We start from the raw sequence: 24,350 nt of genomic DNA on the forward strand, positions 1-24,350 counted from the left end.
TGAGGCTGGCATGAAGCTAGGTTCCTGATGTCTACCCCCAGAAGACAGTGGGCAGGGGGCAGGGTCCTCACCTGGAGGCATTGTGGTCCCACCCATGGTGTCAGGCTGACCACAGGAGCTGACATACCTGGCAGCAGGGCACAAGGATCACAGGGCACCTGCCTTAGCTTCTCCTTTTCCACTTCCCCTTTTTGCCTCCTGCTCAACAGGAATCAAAGCTGGAAGTGAAACCACCATTCTGAGTGCGAGGAAGGGGAAGCTGTAGCTTGGGGAGCAAGTGGCTGGGGCCCGCTTTCCTTGGTTGTTCACGGCCTCTTCAGGCTGAGCAGAGAAGGAACTTGCATCTCCCAAGCCCCTAGTATACCAGACTGCAATGCTTATCAGTGCACACCCAGGATCCCCACCTCCTAGTGAGCACAGGCATGGCGAAGTTAGCAAGAGGTTCTCTCTGGAGAATGTAACTGAAGAGGATTAGTGGCCCCAGTGGGCACAGGGCTGAGAGGTCACAGGATAGCACAGAGGCTAGAGAGCAGCCCAGGTAGGATCCCTGGGTCTCAGCTTTCCAACCCTTTCATCCTCCACACCAGCCCCATGGCTACAGCTCCTCTTTCCAGCTCTTCCAATAAACCCTGGCCCTGAAGCAGGTGTGGGAGGCTCCCTGCTCCTTGCCTAGACCCCTGGCCTTGTCCATTCTTCATCTCCCTGTGAAGGAGGCCATTTGGATCTCCCTTTAGAAAGGAGTTTGCTGTTGAGCTTCAAGTAGTGAAGTTGGCTACAGCTTGCAAGTGCCTCAGGGCCCACCCATCCTCCTGATAACCAGGCTCCAAGCGGTGGCGGGAAGAGATGGCCTGGGTCCAGCTTGTGGCCTTTCCTACAAGCAGTCATTGTGTCACTCCTCTGCAGCTTCTTCCTATCCAGTTTCTAGACCCTTTCTTCTGATGACAACCTGCCTCCTGTGTTTCCTCAGTGGGGGGTCTCCTCCTTCCTTTGCAGTCTTGACACTCCTTTGGAGTCTGAGAGTAGGACTGTGACCTAGGCCTGCCAGTGGGAAAGGAGTGGGCTCCTCGGGCCCTGTGGCTGCCATCTCTGCTGACATCTGGAAGTCAATGCTGGGACTTTTGCTGGATGATTGGGAGGGGATGGGTTCCTACTAGGTTTGCAAAGCTGGCAGGAAGTGAGGCTGAGCTGCTGCAGCTGGTTGGACTAAGTCCCAGACATTGGTGATTCCACCACCAAGGAGACTGTCCAAAACTAAAACCACAGTGGCATAGTGGAGAGATGGAAACACACAGGTTCCTGAGAATACCATGGAGCACCTGGTTGCAGCCATGCCTGAAAGCTTTACCTTCCACTGGACTTTTTGGTGGTAGAAGCTGGTAAATTCCCTTTTTGCCTTAGCTCCTTTTGACCTAGAATTCTGTTACATGAAACCAGGCATTCTGCTATAGATCTGCCCCTGTGCCTCCCCCTCCTCTCTCACAGCTTTGGTCTAGAACCCTACTGTCTCTGCATGGGAGGCTAGAATTGACCACATATCTGAAGGCTGTCAGCAGAGGGTAGGTGGCGACAGAGTGACTGTCAGGTTGAGATTGAATCCCATAAGGACAGCCAGAGAAGCTCCCCAAGTTCATTTCTCATGTGGTTCCTAGAGTGAGCACTGTACGTCTCAGCAGCTCCTGTGCAGGACAAAGGAAGCAGAAAGCTGGGTCTCAACCCTAGGTTGATCACCCACTTGCTCTGTGACCTGGGGGAGGTGACTTTGCCTCCCTGTTTGATTTTCCTAAGCTACTTACTGCTGGTTTCTTGCAGTAGGTGCCAGCCTCTGTACTCAGTACTTTCACTACAGGATCTCATGATCATATTGTTCCACCTTACAGAAGAGGCTGCTACAGTTTCCATATGAAGCATCCCCCCAAAAGAGCTCATGTGCTGAAGGCTTGGCCCCCAACTGGTGGCACTAGTGAGAAGCGATTGGACCATTAGGGTGCTAACTTCATCAAGCTAAGCCATGAGTTCATAACTGAATAGGCTATTCGGAGGTAGGGCTCTCTCCCCCTCTCGCTTTCCCTCTCCCTCTCCCTCACTTCTCCTCCCCTTCCCCCCACCCCCCACTTCCTGGCTGCCATGCACTGAGCAATGGTTCCTCCACCATACCCCTTCCACCATGACGTTTTTGCCTTGCCACAGGCCCACAGTGATGGGGCCAAGCATCTGTGGACTGAATCCTCTGAAATTGCCAGCCAAAATAAATCTTTTCTCCCTCACGTTGTTTATCTCAAGTATTTTGTCACAATGATGAAAAGGTGACTAACAGAGACTTAGAGAAGACTGGTGACTTGCCCAAGGTGACAAAATGAGTCAGTGGTGAACCAGGAGGAGGATGCAGATCTGAGTAACGATAAAGTCTGTGCTGGGAAGAGAGTGACATTTCCCTACAGGAAAACTGAATCCAGAGAGATTAGGAGTTTGCCAACACACACAGTAAACTACAGGACACTCCACCTGTAAGGAACAGAGAGGCCTAGGACAGGACAGAAGGTTAGGAGTCAGGGCAGAGAAGCCAGCCCAAGGGTTGATGTCAGACAGACTCTCTCCCTTCTCTAACTTTGTTAGCAACTGGGGACAAGGTCTGCTTTGCCTTTGGGGCCTCAGAGACCAGCACAGACTCCAGCTCCCAAGAAGCACTGGGAAATGTTGGATGCATGGATCCAGTCCATAAAGATGGGCCACAGGGCTCTGTCCTTGGTGCTGCTTGGTTCAATTAATTTTTTAAAGCAATATCTGACTTAACTGATGTCAGAGACAATTTGTCTGGGGGATGAAGGAAATGCAAGAGTAGCACCCTTGAGCCTGCCTGGGTCCCCGGCCCTGGCCTCAGGAAGGGTTGGCCACCAGCACTGTCTGAGTGTTTATGGCCCATTTCCCAGCTAGACTCTGAGACTTGAAGGTAGCCAGTGCTGTCCACAACTCTCACAGGAAAATCTGGGGTGGCGGAGCTATAGAGGACCCCTTGCCTTTCATGAAAAGCAGCTCCCTGCCTCTGGCTATCTCGACATCTCCTGGGGTCCAAGCCCATCTGGCAGAGACAAAACCCCACTGGATCCCAGAACCCCAGAGTCAACAACAGGGTTCTGGACCCCAGGCCAAAGAGGCCTTAAGCTCCCCTGACTCAGAGTCCATTCTCCTCTCCCTGAAGAGAAGGCATTCTCTGAGATGGCTTGTCCAGGCCCTGCTTGCATCTCTGCTCAACAGAGTGCTCACTCTCTACCCTGAGAAAGCTCCCTGGCTTCATCACATTACACCTGAGATCTGCTCCTAGTCACTGACTTCCTTCCCCAGGCCAGCCTGCCTCTGGGGTCATAGGGCTCAACTGCCCCAGGACACCCTTCAGAGACTATACCAAGACCATTCACCAACTGTCTTCATTTGCACCATGTGATTCCAGTACTCACAGGGAAGCTGGTGGTGGAGTACATATGTTAGGCACAAGACTGGGACTGGGACTTTGCAAATCTGAAGACAAACCCTTGACAATCTGGTCCCAGCTTATCTGCTGCATGGGGCACATGAGAGGGGCACTGACTCTTTACCATTTCAAGAAGGGGAGACTGAGGCCCTCAAAGCTTACTAATTTGCCAGGACCCTAATTGGTCTGTGGTCTTCCAGCCAGCTGGACTGCCTTCCTCTAAACCCCAAATCACCCTCAAAGATGAACTATGTGGAACTGAGGCCCCATGTGTGGCTAACCCATTGAGGGAGGAGCAGGGCTTTGTGGGTGTCTGGGAAATGAAATGGGAGGAGGGTAAGGAGGACACTAAAGCTGGATTCAGGGCACATGGTGGGAGGCAAGTGGGTTACAGGTGGCTTCTACCATGTATGTGTGGTGACATGACAGCTTCTCCAGGCAGACTTCCTCTGATACCTTACCTAAAACTGCAACACCCACAGCCACGTGCACACATGGGTTCTGACCCCTTTCTGCTGTATTATCTTCTGCCTCTATCATCTTTTAACAACTTTCCACTTACTTTTGCTTACCATCTCCCTCTCTCCACCAAAGCATAAACTTCACCATGTTTCTATATTTTACGCACTGTTGCATCTCCAGTGCCTAGGATGGTATCTGGCACATACTAAGATGCTTAATAAATATTTAAATGAATGAGTGGATTTCTAGTGGTGGCTCAAGAATGTTTACACAGGGAGGACTCAGGGGCAGAATCCTGACTGAGGACCCAGGGGACTTGGCTTGAGGCTGTTCATAGAGCAAGCTGCAGTTTGTGACAGCGTGTGTTTATTGGGGACTGGGAGCAGACAGAGGAGGAATGTGGAGGGCAAAGGACCATAAACCACTTCCTGGTGTTGCCTCTGGCTGCGTAGGAGATTTGGACTGTGAACAGTCCCAACTGAGGGCGGACAGGTGGCCTGGTGGGCTGGGCTGCCTTCTTCCCCTCCTGCAATAGATGTCCCAGGTCTTCCCTGGGCCTCTCCCCCGCCCAACTCTGCACCTCCTCGCAGGACCTCCATCCTGCTTTCCTGAGAGCCTCCTGACTCCCAGCCTGCACACATGATCACTCCTTCCACGCAGAACCTGTCATTCAGCCTTCCCTTGCTCAGCAGCTCCCTGACCTCTCTCCCCTACCATGCTAGCCTGCACCTCTACCCCAAAATCCAGGACTCCTGTGCACAGCTGGTCAATTTGAAACCCCTACAAATGGCACTGCCAGACTGCTCCATCCTCATGTGGCTGAAGGATGTGATTTGATCAGCACCTGAAGCCCCATTGACCAAGCCGCTGCCCCACTTGTCTGCTCTTTAAACTTCTGCCTGGCCTGGGATGGCCTCCCTCTTCTCTCTTCTAATCCTTGGCCTAATCTCTCCTCTCAGACTTACCTCTTCACCTCCTCCTTTAGAGCAGGGCCCTCTCAGAGGGTTGGCTTCAACTTCTTGCTGCCTTATAAACCCAGCTGCTCCCTTCTCTGCAACCTCCCCATCTGTTCTGCCCCCTCCTACCACCACCTCCATCCTCTCCTCAGCTGCAGTCACTAGTTCCTTCCCCTCAGCCTACTCTCCCCTCTCAGCAAAACCTCTTCCTTGACACCACATGCCTCTCCAGCTGTGCCCAGGGAGAGTCCTCCACTTCCTTCCTGCACCATTTCTCATGACCCTGTGGTCAAGCCCAGTGGGGAGCCTTTAGGCCCAGCTCGGAACAGTGGTGAGCACCTAGATGAGGCCGGCAAGATGGAACCAGGATTGAGGAGCCACCATCATCTGAAGACCCACAGGTCTTCAGACTTCAGTCTGGGGAGTCAAATCAAATGCAAGTTCCCGACATTCATACCCCTCTGTCACTTACCACCATTTCCTTGGCAAAGCTTAGCACCCACCTGATAAACCTGGTTCTGTCCTGGCTCTGCCACTTGTGAGCAGTGACTGCTCCCCTCTGAGCCTCGGTCTTTAATTGTGAAATCCTATGAACTGTTGGAGCCTCAAATAAAATGCTGGACTTAATTAGCCCAATATCTGGTGTACAGTAAGAATCACTCGGCTGGGGTCCTAGTATTCTTCCTAATTTTATCACACACTAGCAAAACTCTTGAGAAGGGGCCTTCCTTGAAAGTTTTACTCACTTACTCCTTTATGCATTCATTCATTTGGCATACATTTTCAGGGACACCCTCCCCCCACACACACAAGCTGGTGAAAAAGAGATGAAGGATGGAGACCCAAGAGTCTCTGGAAAGACAAAGGAGGCCCCAACCCCTTGCCTGGGGTATCAAGGAAGGCTGCCTGAAGGAGGTAATATTCTGGTGGAGGTAGGAAAGGAAGCAGAAAGTATTCCAGACAGAAACCTGCTGGAGATGTGAGGGTCAGGGGCTTCTACAAGTGTTTGTGTCTGCAGTTGCTGAGGGGTCTGGTAGGAGGAGAGGCTGAGGAGTTATCAGAGCCGGGGCCTGACAGGCCTCAGATGCTAGGATACAGATTTGGACTCTGTATTGTGGGTGCCAGTTGAGGAGAAGCTCTGGACAGTTCCTAAAGCAGGGTAGGGCACGCTCAAATTTGAGATTTAGGAGGTTCCTTGGGCTGGTGGATGGAGGATGGCTTGGTTGTTTACTTAGAGTCCAGGTCAGAGAAAATAGGATCTGAAGTGGGACCCTAGACATGGACAAGGAGGCACCTGGGGCCAGTAGGTTGTAGGGCAAAATCACAGGTCTTGAATCCAGGCTCACATCAGTTTCCATCCCCATCATTGTATCCCTCCCCAAACCCTGAGAACCAGAGGGCTAGAAAGACAGAATGGGGGCGGAGGGAGTCGGAAATGGCCAACTCTAAGCCCTCAGGTCACAGGTGAGAAGCTGAGGCCCAGAGCAGGCAAGAGGATGTGAGGGCCCTCAGTGAGCCTGTGGGGAGCCTCCCCCTCCATGTCCTACCCCAACCCACTGCTCCTGTCTGGCTTTCCTCTCCTGGGGAAGCAAGGATGCAGCTCAAGTGGCAGTCCAGAGTCTGCCAGGTCCACAGTGGCCCACCCCTCTCGGACGGGGAAGGGGGAGCCCTTAGAGCTTAGGATGCCTCTCCTCTTCACACCTTTTGACAGAAAGGAAACTGAGGCCAGGAGAGGAAAGGCTTTTGGCCCTGGGATAGCACAGCCATCTAGGGTGGGGATCAGGGCAGCTGGATTCATGACTTCTGAGGACACTCAGTTGGGCAGAGCTCCAATGACACCAGTGTCTGGTCCCCTCCTGGCCCTTGTGCCCAGCACTGTTCCCATAGACACTTCCCTTCCACCCCAGCAAGGCATGGTTGAAGTGGACAAAACAAGAAGGAACCACGTGCCATCTGTTTCAGAGCACTGTGGGCCTGGGCCCAAGGGAGCTGGGCACACCATTGGCACAGTTCAGCTAGGTTGTGCCCTGGTACTAAGACCCCTTGCTCTCTCAGAGTGGGGAAGACTAGTTCTGGTCTTGGGAGCTTGTAGACTTGACCAAGACCCTAAATGTCTGGTCTTGTGTTTGACCTGCATCCTACCAGGGTTGGGGTGGGTTAAGAGAGCATATGGGATGATCTGAGGGAGATGGTTACTAGTTGTTTTTAATGGTCAAGCCAGATGCCTGCTTGGGATCTCCAATCCCACCCAGAGAGGCTGGTGGGGTAGGGCTTGCTTATTGCCCTTTCCCTGGTGGAAAATGGAACAATCATAGTTGTTCACATAACCACCAAGCTCTACTGGTGCTCTGTGCTTACATCTGTCAATCCATCCCCCTTTCTGCCACCCACAGGACCCATGCTCAGCAAAAATTTGAGCTCATCACTTCCTTTTCTAAGCCCTCTTTGCCTTCCCAGTGTCTGTGAATAAAGACAAAATCTGGCCCTGTTGACCTCTCTGTTCTTACCACTCACCCTGTCCTCTTGCATGCAACTGCCAGGCTTCAATCTGCTTTCAGTTCCTGGGACCAGCCATGCCCTCCTTCAGTCTCTGGTTGGTGCTGTACCTCGCCTGCCCCTCCCCATTTCTGCAGCTGGCAGACTCCCACTGAAAACTCAATGGCAGAGGACAACCAGGACCTGCTCAGTATGCACGGGGACATATATCTGGAGACCCGTGCCCAAGTCCCACTTGAGGCCAGGCAGGGAGGGATGGTCCCATGGGTAGGAAGGCTCACCAATGAGGCAGCAGTGAAATGGTCAAGTGTACACGGAGGCCAAGGGCATTTCAGGCAGAGTGAACAGCGAGGGCAGAGGCTGGGCGAGGCCCTGGAAAGTGGTGAGCAGAACTGGAGTTGCCACTGGCAACTATGGTTGAAAAAGAGGCCCAAACTAGTCACAATCATGAGACAATTATTTTGCTCTTTCTGTATGCTAGATGTGCATTCCCTGTTTTGTTTTGTTTATGGGACTGGAGTTTGCACTTGCAAAGGAGGTGCTCTACCACTTGAGCCATACCTCCAGTCCATTTTGCTCTGGTTTTACTATTTGCCAGACTGACCTCAAATCTCCATCCTCCCAATCTCAGTCTCCCAAATTGCTATAATTATAGGCATGAGCCAACAGCACCCAAGTAGGACTAGTTATTTATTTCCATCTTATATGAAGACACAGAGAGGTTAGCCCAAGGTGACACAAGTGGAAGAAATGACCAGTCACATTCTTCTCCCATACAGTACACCAGGACTGGGCTAAAGAGGACCTCAGATGACAGGAAAATCAGCCCCTTGACTGCTCTGACCCAACCTGCCTGGAGTCCATCATGCCCTGGTTTCAGCTTCCACCAGTTATAGGATCCCCCACAAAGACTGCCTCTTCTAGGAAGTCTTCAGGGACCAACCATAGATTCCTACTATCCCTCCCAGGCTTCTCTTGGGAAGCTTAACGTGAATGATGTCCTTTTAAGCAGAGCCTCCTTACCGTGGCTGCCTCACCATCAGATTCCCACAGTCCTCTGGGGAGGACTTGTTGCCTGTCCAGTGTCTATTCCTATCCAAAGCTTCCTGCCCCATCCAGTGGTCATCTTGTTCACTCAAGGTGGTCACCAGAGCTGACCAATCAGACCATCCGTATAGACTACTCACCAGTGACTGGTTCAAGGGCAACCAATTTGAGTTTGCCTCAGGAATTTTGGTGGAACCATCATGAAAGATTTTCTCTCGTTTCTCCTAGATAATTGGTTGTGAGGACCATGGAAGCTTAGAAGTTCAGGAAAGAATTTAAATAAGCATGTTGGAGCCCAGCAGAAAGTCAAGAGAAAGGAGACACAAAGAGGACAATGTGACAGCATTATGTAACTGCTGGCTCTAGTCACGTCAGCTCCAGGTCTGCCCTGGACTTTTATTTCCGTGAGCCGTTGTACTTTTTCCTGCCCAAGCTAATTGCATTTGACACTTGCAATCGAAACAGCCTGACCACCATGACACCAGAGGCACAGGCAACAACAACAGAATAGATCAACTGGATGTCATCAAACTTTAAATCTTTTGTGCATCACAGGACACCATCCTCGGCGTGAAAAGACAACACACGGAGTAGGAGAAAATATTGGAAAATCGTAAGTCCAATAGGGGGTTAATATCCAGAATATATAAAGAATTCCTATAACTTAACAACAACAAAAAACACAATTCAAAAATCAGTGGACTTGAATAGATATTTCCAAAGAAGACACACAAATGGATAATAAGCGCAAGAAAAGATGCTTAACTTCATCAGGCATCAGGGAAATGCAAATTATTTTATTATGATGGTGCTAATTGGGATTCTTTTGGCAGTACTGGGGTTTGAACTCAGGAAATAACAAGTGTTGGTGAGGAGATGGAGAAATGAGTAGCCGTGGCATCACTGATGTGAGTGTAAGATGAAGCAGCCTCTGAAAACAGAGTTTATAAAAAAGAAAACCATAGAATTCCCATATGATCTGGAAATTCCACTTGTTTATTGGGTACAGAGTTTTGTTGTTGTTACTGTTTTTAAGAAAAGGTCTCACTATGCAGCATGGGCTGGTTTTGAACTCCTTAGGCAGCCCAGCTTTGGGGTTAGTGTTTTGGGTATATGGTGGATGGTAAGAAAGTACTGGAGATGGATAGTGGTGACAGTTGCACAATAATGTACATGTGCCAAATCCCACTGAATTATACACTCCCACAAAGGGTTAAGATGGTCAATTTTGCTATGTGTCTTTTACCACAGTAAAAAAACAAATGGCAGGCCCTGGTGGTTCACACCTATGATCCTAGCTACTCAGGAGGCAGAGACGAGGAGGATCACTGTTCAAAGACAGCCTGGGGAAATAGTTCACAAGACCCTATCTCAAAAAATACCCACCATAAAAAAAAGGGCTGGCAGAATGGCTCAAGTGGTAGAGTGCCTGCTTAGCAAGTGTGAGGCCCTGAGTTCAAACTCCTGTACCACCAAAACAAAACAAACAAACAAAAAATCTGAATGAACAGCAGCCCTGACCAGCACATCTGTGTGTTGGGAGACAGCTCTCCACACATGTCCCAGATCTCTGCACACCTGTGAGCAGAGGCAGACCGCCTTTGTTCTAGACTATCTTTTCAAGGAGGTTGGAGAGCAAACAGCCTTGGAAGTTAATAATAGTGTTAGATTGTTGACTGTCTGGTGTGGTAAAGATGTCTTCCTCTGGAACAAAGTTCAAGCAGGCTAACTGCCCACGATAAAAGGCACAATTGCCTGAACCCCAGGTTCCTTTCTTGTCCCAAGCTGCTGCATGGGCAGGGATCATTTGGTGTTCTTCGCATTGCTCTGTGGGAACTGGGTTGCTGGTGCAACTGATTGCTGTGAGGAACAGTTTTTTAACTACAACCAGGAGTCTATGTCTTCTGCCAGCATCCATGAAACACTAGCAGGCTAACTTGGTGGCATCACAGGTCTTTCACAGTTCTTGATCCTCTTTGCATCAAAATCTCAGGTGGGGGACATAGGAAACCTATGGAGTTTTTTTGTTTGTTTGTTTTGTTTTATTTTATTTTTGACAGTACAGGGGTTTGAACTCAGGGCTTTACACTCTATCACTTGAGTCATATCTCCAGCCTGGAAACCTGTGTGTTTGAGGATTTATTATGATGCAATGGGCCAATTCAAGTTTAGGGGAATCTTGCCCTACAGTAAAGACCCTGATGAGCCGTTTTCTCACTGGGCGCTGGGGGCTCATGCCTGTAATCCTAGCTATTCAGGAGGTAGAGACAAGGAGCATCGCAGATCAAAGCCAATCCGGGCAAATAGTTCACAAGACCCTATCTTGAAAAGGCCCTTAACAAAAAAGGGCTAGTGGAGTGTAGGCCCTGAGTTCAAGCCCCAGTACCACAAAAAAAAAAAAAAAAAGAGTTGTTTTCTCTAAGTATCTGGGACTTTCCCCTTCTGGTGGCTGCTTCTCCCTTTTCACTCCAGCTGCCAGGAAGCTCAAGTTTCCCTTTTCATCCACCTTAGGCTAACATTAGTCCCAACAGTCGATGTAAGATCTTTGTTATGGTTTGGATCTCAAATGTCCCCACAGGCCCATGGGCTGAAGACTTGGTCCCTAGCTGATTGTGCTATTGGCAATTGTGGAAACTTTAGGAGGTAGGACCTAGTAGAAGGAAGGGCCATTAGGGGTATGCCCTTGCAGGGGATATTGGGACCCTCTGTGCTCTCTCTTTCTCTGCCTCTCTCACTCTCTCTCTCTCTCTCTCTCAGTCTCCAGGCCACCATAAAGTGACCTATTTCTTCCACCATGCTCTTCCATCATGGTGTTCTGCCTTGCCACAGCCCAGAGGCAAGAAGGGCAAGAGGCCATGGACTGAAACCTTTAAAACCAGCAGCCAAATAAACCTTTCCTCCTTTTAAGCTGATTTTCACAAGTTTTTTGTCACAGCAATGGAAGGATGACTAAACCATCTATATCTTGTTCCTGTTTTTTTTAAAAAACTAAGGTATAATTCACATGCTTTGAAACTCAACTTTTCAAGATCGTGCAATTGTCATCACTATCTAATTTCAGTTTTTTGTTTTGTTTTGTTGTTCTTCCTGTACTGGGGTTTGAATGCAGGGCCTATACTTTGAGCCACTTCACCAGTACCCCCTCCATTTTTTTTTTAAATAAGAAAAACATGGTATTTTTGCTAGTTTGAGATAAAGAAGCACTTTTTTTGTAATGGGTTTTTTCAAGATAGGGTCTCGTGAACTATTTTCCCAGGCTGGCTTCGAACCCCGATCCGCCTGTTCTCTGCCTCCTGAGTAGCTAGGATTACAGGCCTGAGCCACCAGCGCCCAGTCAGAATATTTTTATTACCATTAGTAACTTTTCTCCACCCTACCCCCCATCCCCTGGAAACTAGTCATCTCCTTTTTGTACTTTTTGTACTTAGGAACATGTCTGGACATTTCACATAAGTGAAACCATATGCTATGTGTCTAGCCGATTTCATTTAGCACAGTATCTTCGTAGCCTGGATCAGAATTTCAGTTTCATGACTGAATAATATGCCTTAGGCATGCAGTGGACACATGCATCAATTGATGGGCCTTTAGGTCTCCATTTTTTGTTTCCGTGAATATTTATGTATAAAATTTGAGGATTTTTTTGGTACTGGAACTTGAACTCAGGGCTCTACATTTGCTAGGCAGACATTATACCACTTGAACCACACCTCCAGCCTTCATAATATAATTTTACACTCTCATCAGCAGTGTGTGAGTTCTAATTTCTCCACATCCTTGCGAGCACTTTTATATTGTATGTATTTTTCATTCTAGCTATCGTACATAGGATTATCAAGGGATATATTACAGTTTTGACATGCATTTTCCTAATTGCTCCTGTTTTCCTGTTGTTATCTACATTTTGCCATTTTATTATGTGTATTTCTGCTCTGATGCCTGACATCTTTTATGAAACAAGTACCCCTTAGAGCTGGAGAGAACCAGGTCTCAGAGACAGACAGTCCCAGGTTTGAACCCTTTTTCTGCTTCTGTTAGCTGTATGACCTTCAGCAAGTTGATTAACATGGAACATCAGTCTCCCCACATGCTAAATGTGAGTTACAGTATTAACTCAGATAAATCTGTACTAAAGCCCTGCTGTGGGTCTGAACAAATCTCACCAGTAAAGCCTGGCATGGTGGTATATGCTTATAATCTCAGCCCTCATGAGGTTGAGGCAAGAGGATCAAGAGTTGGAGGCCAGCTTGGGCTACATAGCAAGACCCTGTCTTTAAAAAAACAAAAAACAAATAACAAGCTAGAGCCAGTGGCTCACACTTGTAATCCTAGCTATTCAGGAGGCAGAGAACAGGAGGATCGTGGTTCGAAGCCAGCCTGGTCAAATAGTTTGAGATAGCCTATCTTGAAAAAATCCATCACAAAAAAGGGCTGGTGAAATGGCTGAAGGTGTAGGCCCTGAGTTCAACCCTTCGAGCAGCAAAAACAAATAACAAGGATAACAAAAGAACATCTTACCAGTGAATCTCCCCTTTGAGAAGGGAAGATTTCCAGCTTGGTCAGGAGACCTGGGCTAGGGGCAGTTTTGTTCTTAACCTGTTACCCGTTTGACTCTAGCCAATTTTTACAACATTGCCATGTCTGTGCCAAACAGTAGACTCTTTGTGACTTTCTTTCCCTCTGTAGTGTGACGATGTATCCACCATAGAAGCCTGGTGGGGACCATGGCGAGAACATCAGAAATAAAACTGCCCCACAATGTTGAGCACTGGTGAATCTATTGGGCAGATTCTAACACCTTATAAGTCTTGTCTCTTGCTTCGACCATCAGATTAGCTGCTGCCTAAGGGAATCTCTCTTCCCTCCCATGAAGGGCTCTGCAGAGGGCAAAGGGAAGTGAAAAAGACTTCCTCAGAACTGACCAGCAATGCTATAGGAATGGCCATTTTACCTACTCCATGAACTGGTCAGACAGGGTCTACTACCCATTTTATGGAAGGGGATACTGAGATTCCAAGATACTGAGTAACTCATATGAGATCATACAGCCAACAAACGCTGGTGCCTGGATTCAAAACCAGCTCTGATTTCAGAATCTGACTTCTTTCCCCTGGGCAAAGTCTTCCCTGCCCTATCCCTCCCAACAAGAGACACAAGGCACTCAGGATCTGTCGGCAGATTTGGATGGCTGCTTTCCACCCATCTGGCATGACAGAGCCAATGTTTCCTTCACTGTGAGTTGAGATCTACCTCCTGGTGCCACAGAACAAGCACCTCTCCATCCCAAGCCATAAAAACCAGCAGTCTGGGGTCAGGCTGCTGGGCTCTGTCTCAGTTATGGTCTTTCCTTAGCCCATGAGCCCCTAAAGGACTCTTAGCTCCTGGGCCCCTGGTGTCCAGCACATGGCTGGGCTCAGAGGCCACTGTCTCAGCCTGGGCCATCTCCACAGACCAATATGCATCTTGCATAGGCCTCCCACAGAGCTGTTAATGACAGGGGTGTCCCTGGGCAGGGGTTGCAGGGAGATACCTTCACATTCCTGGGCCAGGGCACTGGCCCTAACTAGAAGTGCCAACAGTCACAGTGGAAGAGTCAGAACCTGGGCTACCAGATCCCCACCCCAGACTAAAATAGATACTCACTTGGGAGGCAAATGGGGAAATGGTCCAGACAGGGCAGTAGGGGCTGGGGTGGAGTGCCATGCAGCAGGGCCCTGTGGACCCAGCTTCCTGAGAGTCCTAATCAACCGGTTCTCTGCTGGAATGGGCACCTGTCACCAGGCCCTGCTGATCACTCTTTCTCTATGGAACCCAGAAACCCAACTCAGAGTCTGGGTCTAGGTCTAGGGCCTCAGCTCCCACATTGGACGGGATGCTTTACTTCTCTGAGCCTCAGCCCCCTCCCCTGCAAATCAGGGTCACACTCATCCTGGCCACTTCACTTTATGTGAAATGCTTGGCGTACACAGTTGTTCAATGAATGATAGTCATTGGTGTTGTTGCTTAATCTTCTCTTTCATCTCAATATTGAAGGGTGATTTATTCATTTACTCGTTCATTCATTTGTCCACCCAGCCAACTGGCCAGCACATGAGCGCTTCAGCCACAGTGAAGAGCAAAGTTTTAGAGATAGGAGTTGAAACCTCAGCTCTGCCCCTAGTCGGCTGAATACTCTGTACTCTGGGAAAGCCACTACTCCTCACTGAGCTGTTATTTCCTCACCTATAAAGTAGGAATAATAATAGAATCCTTGGAGGATACTGGGATGTCATGAAGAGTCAATAAGACAATGATATGAACAAAAGCATCCAGTGCAGAGCCTCAGAAGGAAAAGCAAGGGCAGGTGGGCCACACAGAGGAGTCCAGTAGGCTCCTGCATACTGGGTTACATGAGGAACTCCCAGCAGCCAGTGGGTTTCCAAGAACAGTCACAGGATGAGGCAAGGGGGCAGGCTCAAAGACAATTGCTAGTTTCCGGTCTGTGGCCCTGTCCCTTTCTGGTAAACTAACAAATAGTAGGAAATGAAAAAAGAGAAGCAGCCCAGTCAAAGAGGGAGTCTTAGGAAGTGTACAATTACTTACTCCCACCCAGTCAGGCCAGAGATGCACAGACAGCACACACACTGCATACCCGTGTTCACAAGCTGCCCACCCTCACTTATGCAGCACACTCAAGGGCTTGCACACACAGGCAGGTGCTCCATCAAAGCACAGCACTGTATGGTTTGTAAAGAGCTTCCTTATTCTTCATCTCATTTGATACCAGAGGGGAAAGATTGTCCCTGGGTCTGGTTAGGAGCCACCCCAGCTGGCAAGAGCTATGAATCCCATGTACCTTCAGGAGGCTGGGGCTAACTGCATGGCCTGCTGCCTGCTTTCCCTGCATGGGGATCAGCAGAGACCAGCAGCAACAGACATTTCAGGAAAAGCCTAATTCTGCTCCTCCTAAGATAAGCTCATTCATTTTGCTTCCCTGCCCCTTAACTAGTCACATCTGGATTTAGGGAATCAGTTTCCCCATTGGTGACATGGGGTCAGCTCCAGGCTGTATTGGGTCACATCATCCCTTTTGCCCACTCCAACCAAGGCTCCTGGGGAGCTCTGAGGGTCTACTATAGAGGGATCCTCTCCTGCCTACTACATATAATAATTTTCAAATTATCAAGGGATGATCATTGCAATCCCATTTTTACACAGTAAGAAACTGAGGCCTAGAGAGGAAAACTGGATTGTGACACTCAGGACTCAAACCCAGAACTATGTGGCCTTAAATCCTATCTCCCTATTCCATTCCTCCAGTGAGGCACAGCAGTTTAGCTCCCATGTCCCCATTTCCTTCCCTGCTGTCATATGTGTCTCACTCCTCCACGCTGTGCAGCCTACAGGCTCCAGGCACAACGAGGAAGCCTCCGCAGATGCTTCACACCTGCTCCAGCCTGCCACAAGCCCAATGGCTGCACTGGCTTGCGTGGTGTGCACTCGCAAGCCCCCAGAGGAGAGGGGTGCCCTAGCATGGACCTGGAAAACTTACCCCAAGCCCCCTGCTCACTGTCGGTGAGTGCTGGAGAAATCCTGACTCCTGAGCAGCCCCCATTGCGAGTGGGTTCCTGTGCCACAGACTGCCTCGCACAGAAGTCCAGGAGGCAGCAGATGAGAAACCGAGACTCCCAGGAGGGGAAGTGACTTGCTGCCGGCCCAGAGCCCCAAATAGCAGGGCCAGGCCTCAATTCCCAAGAACTTCGTTGGTAACACCAAGGCTGACTCAGCCACTACCCAGCTGGGAGCAACTCACAGATCCCTCCAAGTGTGCTCACCCAAAGGATGGGCACTATCAAGCCACAAGTTAGACTGAGGGCTGTTGGTGGGATGGAGGGAGGGACAGTCAAGGCCCAGGGCCTAGTACACCCAATGCCCATTGCCCCCACCCCGGCCTTTTCCTGGCCTCTGTCAAGTCCAGACAGAGCCCTGCTCCTGCTCATTGTTGCCACAGGGAACAATTACCCTGGCTTTCTCAGCTGTTCCTGGAATTTCCATTAAGAGAGACAGAGACCCCAATGTGAACAGCTCTGTTGCCTGTGACTCCAACCCTGTGGGTCTAGACACCTGCTGAGGGTCCAAATCACCCTCAGATGGAGGATAGTTGGGGGAAGAACTGAGCCCTAGTGACTCCTCTGCCTCCCAGCCCTAATCCATCCTTGAGCTTGGGCTGGAAGAGGAGAGGGCAGCCTTCTCTTCTTTACAAGTACTGACTGGGCACCTGCTGTCTTCAGGTAGCATCCAAGACAATTACGGGCCCAACACAAAGTCCCTGACTTCGAGGTGCTTATGTTCTAGCAGGAGAGAGGAGTTTATTTTAGTTAGTGAATAAGCATATAGCAAGTAGGCTAGCGATAAGAGCTATAGCGAAATATAAGGGAAATGAGAGGCAGAGAGCCAGGGGGCTGCTACCTCAGATTTGTGAGGCAGTTCCCTCCTGGATTTTCTGAATTCCCCTCTCCTCCATCACCTCTGTGTCTCTCTGAAGAAGCCCACCCAGCCTGGAGGAGACCCTGCCCCAGCCCATGAGCCCCAGCTCTGAGCCAGGCCCTGCCTCAGTGAATCTCAGCAGCAGGCTAGGGGCCAAAGCCAGGCTTCTCAGGCCCAGCAGCGGCTCAGGACTGCCAGGACTTTGGGTTGGAATATCCTGAGCCTGCCTTCAGCTCTTGACCCTGGGAAAGCCCTCTGCAACTCAGAGAGGGAGCATATCTCCCAAGCAAGCCCTGTATTCCACTGTAGAAAGGAGGGCACTGGGCCCAGGGACGGGCAAGGGCTTTCCTGGGTCACACAGCAAAGAAGTGTCCTTGTTCCCCTCTTGCCCTCTCCCCTTGCATGTGCACAAAGGTTGAGTCTCACAGTAGAGTGCTGGTTTGTGAGGGAGCTGGCTGTGATCTCAGGCAGCTCCAGGTAGAAGAGTGTGAAGCATTCCCAAATTCAGCCCACTTGGTGGCCCCAGCCTGCCCCATCTTCTGGGATCTGAGCCAGGCTGAATTCTCATACTGTGAGCCCCAGGAGGTTCAAAGCACTTCCCCTCAGTCCAATCTCAGGAGGGTTTTGGTTAATTCTACCTTACCTTGCTGAGTGACCTTAGGTAGTTCCCATCCCTCTCTGGGCCTCATTTTCTTCACATGTCAAGTGAAAGAAATGAAGGCAGCCTCATCTTGGGTTGTCATGAGGAATGGGCAGGACACTGGCAAGAAGGCAGATAACAGGGATATGTGCTAATCTGAAAACCAGTTTCCCAAATTTTGGGGCCCTGAGGAAGCCCTTAACACAGACCCTTACTCTGATGGAAAATAAGTTCCACAGAACCTGTTCTTCAGAAAACACAAAGTTGCCTCTGCTCTCAACTAGCGGCAGGCCCAGAAAAGTGACAGGAAGACCCCTCTGCTGTCACTGTAGTGAGAAGGTGAGGAGAGAGAGAGGCTGGGAGGCCCTGGCGAGGGCCATAGTCCCGAGGTAACTGAGGGTCAGACCCCCAGACAGGGAAGACACACTCGGTCACTGGGCATGAATGTGGTGTGCACATGCCTGCCTGGGGGCCTGTCACCCTCGTGTGTTCGGGCCAGCGGAGCAGTGTGAAGTGAACAGCATATCCCTGTGAACGGCTCTGGGGCTTGTAGATTTGCTAACCTGCGTGTTTGCCCATGGCCACATCTCTGCCTGAGCTGTGCACACTGGTCATTTCTGGGAACCCTGCAACCCCTCCGTCTATAGGCCATGTTTTCCCAGGCCTGAAATCCTTGCCACAACCCTAGGCCACCAGATGCCATGGGAGACTGTGGGATTTCAGGGCACTGCAGGCTCTTGATTTCCCCACAACAAAAGCGGTTACATAAGAGGAGGAGGAAGGCTTAGAGGATTAATGGACTGTCCCAGCATAGCCCTGGGTGTAGGATCGGGGTGGGGGGTGTTGAGGTGGGAATGAGTGCCCAAGTTTGATATCTCTCTGTTCTCAGACCCTCAGTTGCCCATGGCACTAGCCTGCCATAGCCACTCTCTTGCCCTCAGTCACAGCAGGATCCTCACGGCCTCTGTAACAGTAAGTTACACCCGCCCTGCCACAGGGAACAAGGGCTAACACAGGTCTCTGTGGCCTGTGACAAGCTACTGGCAAGAATGGTCTAGGGCACATCCTAGGATCCCAGGCTACTGCCCACTGGCCCGTTTCTGCTCCCCAGAGCCAGGAGGGCAACAAGACCTTCAGCTCTCTCTGAGACAGTCTTTGTGAGGAGACATGATCCCACTGGATTTAGAACAGATCCTATAGGGAATTGTGTGTCCAGCCTGAGTTCAAGGATGGATTGGGGCTGGGCAGGGGGAGGGTGGGCCTTTCATTGAGCCTGAGAGTTCCTGCTCTGTACTCTGAGCGTCTGGTCCTCCCAGGGTCTGGGTTCTGCCGTTGGCCATCATAGAAAAGCACAGAGAGGTCATGGAGACCTGGCAGAGGAGTAAGGAGCGGGGTGTGTGCTGGTGAGCGTAACCATACTGAAACATGCACCGTGACACACAGGTCCACACACACATGTATGCACCCACATACGTAAGCACCCACCTCTGCTGGGCCGGGACTTGCTCAGCAGCAAGTATATGGTAAGAACGTCCAGAACCAGGAAAGAGATGGAAGGGGACAGACCTGCTCCCTCTCAGAGAGGCCATAGGTTTTCCTAAGGACACAAGCCATTTGGCAGTTTGATGGGCTCACCTCCTCCTGTCACCCCACAGCCCTGACCAGAGAACTGTCTGAGAAAACAAGCAAAGGTCCCTTTGGGAATGTGGCCTTTGACAGACCCAGTCAGTCACCAGGCTCATTTGCCATCAGCTTGAAGAGGAGTTTCAGGCTAGCTGCTTTAAATTTTAAAACATGAACTAGCTGGGGTACTTGAGGGGACAGGACCATTCCCAGGCAGAGGGAGCCCTGCTCACCATCCTCACGTCTCAGCCCTCACTTCACTGGGTTTCTCGTCCATTCCTTCACTCTGTGCTTACTGGGGCTCCTCTGGGTGCTGATGGTAAGCAAGAGAATCAAGGTTCTCACCGTCCTTAGCTCAGCTCATGGCCTGGGCATTAGGGCAGGGAGAACAGTACAGGCTTCTCCACTCCTGGCCACATCACCATCTAACCCCTTGGAATTGGCACAGACTGAAGGGCGAACTCTGTACCTGGTTCACATGGAAGTGTGTCAGAACTGCAGGCTGAGGCTCTGCCCTGCCCTGCCCTGCTCAGCAGCTCTCCAGCAACCTGTGCACATGCTAACATTTCAGGAGCTCTGATCCAGGATACTCCCCAGCAGCCCAGGGACAGCCCAGGTCATCTCAGCAAACATTTGCACAGCGCTCACCAGAAGCACTAAGACTAGCTCAACTAACCTTCACTCATCACCTAAGGTAGGTACATTATTACCCCATATTATAGATGAAGAATGAGGCTCTGAGTGGTTAAGCAACTTGTCCAATGTTCCCACAGCTAGTAATAACAGAGCTAGGATTTGAACACAGTGCTTTGAATCAGAGTATTGCTTCATTCAGCAGCAGTGTCACCATGCCTGGGCACAATTCAGTGTGGCACAAGAGACAACAGAGGAAAGTGAAAAATACAAGAAGCCTTTGGACTCTGCAGTCCTCAGGAATCTAGGAAACCCTGGTTTTGCTTATTAATTGCTTTAGAATTTACACCGTCAGATGAAAGCCACATGTGCTACATGATCCTACGAGGGACAAGGCAGGAAAAAAAACCCAAAACAAACAGTTGCAGAAATCGAAGCTAAGATGGACACTGAGCTTCCTAGAAACCAAAGTAAAAAAGAGAAACAGGAAGGATTTATGACTCTCTCTATGATAAAAGGGAGACAACTATTTGCCTGGGGAAATGGATCTAATCATGGGAACAATCTGATAGATGTTCTGCGCACAATGAAGAGTGGGCTCAGTGAAATTGTTAGCATTATCGAACACTATGCTATTGTGTTCAGACTCTGGACTGCACTGGGGCCATATGGCTGGTAATGTATATAACAAGTTGAAAAGGTCATGACCCTGGCATTCCAGGGGCTCCCACTCAACAAGGGGAGAGAGATACAAGCAAAGAGAATATGACAGGACACAAGAAAAAGACAAAGCTGTGACCTTTCAGAGCCCCGGTATATTCTCCCACACAAGCAGTATACCATGAAGGCTGTGTGTGGTGAAACTTCCATATGCAAGGACTGCTGAGATGGGGTAGGCGGGTTTGACCTTGACCTAAGAATGCTCCGAAGAACATTAAGAAAAATCTGCCTGTGCTGAGCTCTCCAGACCTGAGAGCCAGCTGTGTTAGGGAGAAACACTCCAGCCACCTTTCAGCCTTGTCTTAGTGGAATGAAGATGCCAGAGCTAAGGTGCTTTGCAGAGGTACAAGGCTGGCTGTTGAGATGGGATGATGATGTTGAAGGGCTTTTCTCCTTGTGGCTGAGCACCTGGAGTGGGAGTGGGGGTGGAGGGCCTGGAGCAGGGTTGATGGGGTGATGGACCTCAAGGGGCAGGGCACTTGCTATGTGGCAGTTAGCAGAAATCAAGGGAAGAACTAGAAAGGCACAGGAGGTGGTCCCTGAGAGGGAAACAGAATGGAGCCCAGGAGTAGAGATGTCTGAAGAGCTGGTTAAAAGTGTCCTTTCATACCTCATGATTCTCAAATGTTGCCCCTGCTCTCCAGCCCTCTGGTAAGGCCAAGGTCAAGCACATGTAGGGAAATGGAGGTTGAGCCATAGATAAGGGAGGTGGTAGAAGACAGCAGGGGCTTCTGCCGAGAGGGCTGAGGGAGGGCACACGTGGTGCACAGGAGGGCTAATGCACAGACAGGGCCCATATCCTGTGGAGTCTGTGACATACTCAGAAGGAACCCGACTAGGCCAACAGCCTGACCAGAGCTCAGGAGGACCAGGGCTGGGACTGCTATAGGGCAGAGCAAAAGGTGGGAAAGAGCAAGGGTCTGGCATGACCAAGATGATAATGGAGCTGCAAGTGACTAAAGGGGTCAGTGAGGGTCAACTGGGGATGGCCTGGGCCATCTGGTAACCTGGGGAGTTCAGGCTTTATCTGAACAATGGGGAGCTGTGGGAAGGCTGGGAAGAAGGGAGAGAGCAGACAGGTCTGTGCTGAAGAGGATTCCAGAGCTGGATCAGGGTCAAAGATGGAGACAAAAGGACCAATGGAGAGATATTTGGGGAAGGGGACAGGTTCACTGGAGCTGGATAACTAAATGGAGAAGAAGAGGAGGAGAGAAAAGTAAGCCCAATGCGCCCAAGCCTTTTCATATTGCCAGAGTAGCTGTGAGGACAGATAGCACACAGAGGAACTGGTCCATTCCCACCCTCACCCCACCTCCCACAACCTGGGAACCCAGGACCCCTCAAGAGTCCACTCTTCTACCATCTTTGGGGTACCCTTGCCTGCTCCTCTTGACTGTTCCTTTCTTCAATCACCAGCTCAGAGCAGGACTAGCAGTAAAGTGTCACAGGGCGAGAGGTGACACCCAGGGAGTTTCCCACTCCCCATTCAAACACTCAGCCAATCTTGGATTCTCCCAGAGGACAAGCTCCCCAGGCTGTCAGTCAATTTCTCATGAGAGTGGAGGCTGGAAGGAGGACTGTATTTGCAGTCCGTATCTCATCTACTCATCGGATCATTCATTCATTCAGTTGTGGTATGGACTGCCTTCCAAGGCCTAGATGTTCCATTACTCTGCTGACTTCCTCAGTATGGAAGAGGCAGGGCAAGCAGTTTTAGCTTACTTTCCAGCTTTCCAGATGAGGAAGGTGGGGTCTGGAGAGGGAAAGGCACTCATTCAAAGTCACACAGCTAAAGCAGCTTCTGCTGACTCCATGAGAATCTTCTCCACAATCCAAGCCGGTGGGGTGGATCTTAGAGAGAATGAGGCTTGGCTTTGGGTCTCTTCAACCCCATTTCTTGTTCTCTCCCTTGAAGGTACCCAGTGCCCCCACAACTCTCTTATCCTAAGAAGAACCTACATTCCAGGATCTGAACCTTTCCTGCCCCAAGGCCATCCTCATTTGAAAGTCACAAGCTACTTTGACCACCTCCACCGCCTGGCAGGTGCAACCTCATGGCTCACTGTAACCACCCTGGGGAGCAAGTGGCCATTTTGCCAGGGACCTTCCTTTGCTCCTGTCTGGTTGGAGGGGAAAGGACCTTTCCTGGGGCTTCTCAAATAATTCTGCTGAAGTAGCCTCCAATATCTCTTCCCTGGTAGTTTTCATAAGTTTGAGAGTGCCAGATTATAAAGCCAGGGTCAAATCTTTGAGTATTTGAGCTGAAATCAGAGAATGTTACAGTTGGAATATAGAAGTTGGACTTTGGATTATAGGCTTTTGGAATGTTTGATTTGTTACAGACTTTTAGGACTAGGATTAGAATCATAAACAATTATAACCAGACTTGTAGATTAAAAGAAATCAGGGCTAGAAGTGACACCATCACTTGGCTCCACCTCCCTAATAGCTGAGAAGAAAGAACTGGCCTCCTCAGTCATTTAGTAAGTCAGGCCTGGGCCAGGCCCCCTTCTGCCCAGCAGGGCTCCATCCTCCAGCTCTTGTGGAACAACACTCAGGGCTCCTGGGGCAGAAGCACTCCCTGCCTGGTGACAAAGCAGCAGAGACAAGGGTAGACCCTGAGTCTCCCACTACATCCATCACAACACCCTGCCACAGGAGATATATTTAGGTGCCCTCCCCCAAAATGTTTCCACAGCTCTGACACTGCCTTTTATGTCCCCTTGTCCTCCAAGGCCTCCGGGCACCTTCTCTAAACTAACCCGATGAAATCACCAGGAATGGGGGTTGTTGCTCTGCCAACACAAACCTTTTTGCCGTAGAAACAAAGCTTAGCTCGAGGGGTCTCCGTGGTCCACTTGGGCCAGCAGCTCATCTTTGACTTCACAGCCTCCCTTCGAGCTCCCAGGGCCTGTAATGGTCCACATTTTGCTCATCTTGGCTTTCCTTATTCCAGGCAGAGGGACCCTAGCCTCTACCTCTGGCAGTTCCCAAACCTGCATCCTGGCTCCAAGTGCCTCTGTCCCAGGGGTGGTTATTGGGATGAGAGGCCCCCATCCAAGCCCCAGCTGCCCTACATTTCCCCCTTAGCCATCTCCCATGCTCTGCCAGGGCCTTATCAGAACTTCCTCTCTCAAACTGCATCTTCCCAGGAGTCAGGGAGAAGCTGAGAATGCACTGGTGACACAGTCAGGGGACAGAAACGCATCCCCCGGCAGCCAAATGGGGAGAATCTCTCAGATGCCTACCTGCCCTGCCCAGCTCACCAGACTCATTGGCTCTGTGAGAACTGAGTTCCTGAGGCGAGCAGGGCCCAGTCTTGTGGGGTCACTGTTAAGGGGTTTTTATGTACCAAGGACTTGCCAAGCACCTGATATCCAGGAACTTTTTTATCCTCAGAATAACCCTATAAGGCAAATCCTATTAACATCTCTGTTCTTCAAGGGAAGGACCTAAAGCACAGAGGGGTTTCATCTTCAGGTGAAGAGTCAGAGCTGGGATCTGAATTATGCTGAAGTGACAGGGCCACCTTGGCAGTCTGGGGTGGCAGCTTACGATAAAGCCCCTTCTCTACCTTCTGGGGAGTCCTAGTCCCTGTGTCTCAGTTTGAGGGACTGGTAGGAAGCCACCCTGACTCCACAGGGTGCTGCTGAGCTCCCATCACAGGATAGACTCAGTGTGTCTCCAGGCCTTGAGTCAATTCAACACTGGATGATAATTTACCCAAGTGGTATTGGTACATGAAAACAAATGCAAAAATGTTGCAGAGAGAAATGCGAAACCCACAGGAATTCTGAAGATTAAAAAAATTGAGATTTCACAGAAGTTTCTCTTGTGGTGT

At 50.1% G+C, this 24,350-nt stretch overlaps 1 protein-coding gene across 3 annotated transcripts in view; it reads right to left on the bottom strand.

Moving 5' to 3' along the window:
- P2ry6 (pyrimidinergic receptor P2Y6) overlaps positions 1-24,350 on the bottom strand; it is a 38,185-nt gene that overhangs the window by 13,078 nt on the left and 757 nt on the right. Inside the window, exon 2 of one of the 3 annotated variants that reach the window (XM_074083515.1) lies at positions 23,319-23,420. The exons of 1 other annotated variant lie outside the window; for it this stretch is intronic. The gene's annotated coding sequence lies outside the window, so the exon portion shown is untranslated. Of the gene's footprint in view, positions 1-15,958; positions 16,091-23,318; positions 23,421-24,350 lie in introns of those variants that run through there. One more of the 3 variants, XM_074083521.1, reaches the window with a different exon arrangement.

The sequence above is a fragment of the Castor canadensis genome, chromosome 1 (genome assembly GCF_047511655.1).
Source record: "Castor canadensis chromosome 1, mCasCan1.hap1v2, whole genome shotgun sequence".
Classification (NCBI taxonomy): domain Eukaryota; kingdom Metazoa; phylum Chordata; class Mammalia; order Rodentia; family Castoridae; genus Castor; species Castor canadensis.